We start from the raw sequence: 849 nt of genomic DNA, 5'->3' as shown, positions 1-849 counted from the left end.
GGCAATCTTGTGCAAGATGATCTACTCACTGACAAACAAAACAAAGTTTAGGGGCATCAGCTTGGGGAATAATATGAGCTACCATAGTTTCCTTCATCTTCAATGCCTCTAACTCTCTAGTTAGGTCCTCCATCCTTGCCTTCAAGTTATCTTCTTCTTTGAGATGATAGATGCCTCCACTAGAATGAGTTTGATTGGAGCGTGCTCGATTGGTACTGTCAAAAGCATTTGGTCCTGTCCAAGTGTGAGTTTTTTCTGCAAGGTCATTCAAATACTCTATTGCCTCATCCGGATCAATCTGCAAAAACTCACTATTACACATCATTTCAACAAATTGATGCTCTCTAGGAGTAAGACCTTCATAAAAATAGCTAACTAGATGCCAGCTTTCATAACCATGATGGGGACACAAGGTAAGTAACTCTTTAAAACGTTCTCATACTTTATACAAAGTCTCACTATCCTTTTGTGTAAAAGTTGAGATTTGCCTTTTCAAAGCATTAGTCTTATGATAAGGAAAATATTTATTGAAAAAAAATTTGGGTCATCTCAGCCCATGACCCGATCAACCGTGGTCTCAATGATACATCCAACTCTTTTACTTGAAACTGTTCATTACATCTTCATGTACATTGTCTCTTATTAGCTATTTTTTCATAGTTGTTTAACCTACCTATGGTTTTGTTAATTGATATTGTAGACTTTGATGCAAAGGAAGTCCTAGGAGAGGTTCCCAAGGAAAAGGACCGATCTCTCGCCCAAGTGATAGTGACAGAGGTATACCTTCGTTAATAGTTGTTTGTATTTTTGGAGATGTACTATTTAGTCAGGCGACAAATCATGTTTGGT

At 37.6% G+C, this 849-nt stretch overlaps 1 non-coding gene across 1 annotated transcript; it reads left to right on the top strand.

The window, feature by feature from the left end:
• Positions 1-393: 393 nt before the first annotated feature.
• On the top strand, positions 394-501 carry LOC118343897. Its single transcript, XR_004797684.1, has one exon. It is a non-coding gene; the product is annotated as a small nucleolar RNA R71 (small nucleolar RNA).
• The last annotated feature ends 348 nt before the right edge of the window (positions 502-849 follow it).

The sequence above is a fragment of the Juglans regia genome, chromosome 11, assembly GCF_001411555.2.
Source record: "Juglans regia cultivar Chandler chromosome 11, Walnut 2.0, whole genome shotgun sequence".
In the NCBI taxonomy this organism is placed as follows: domain Eukaryota; kingdom Viridiplantae; phylum Streptophyta; class Magnoliopsida; order Fagales; family Juglandaceae; genus Juglans; species Juglans regia.
Note: the sequence above shows the minus strand (reverse complement) of the source record. Positions and strands in the feature narration are given on the sequence as shown.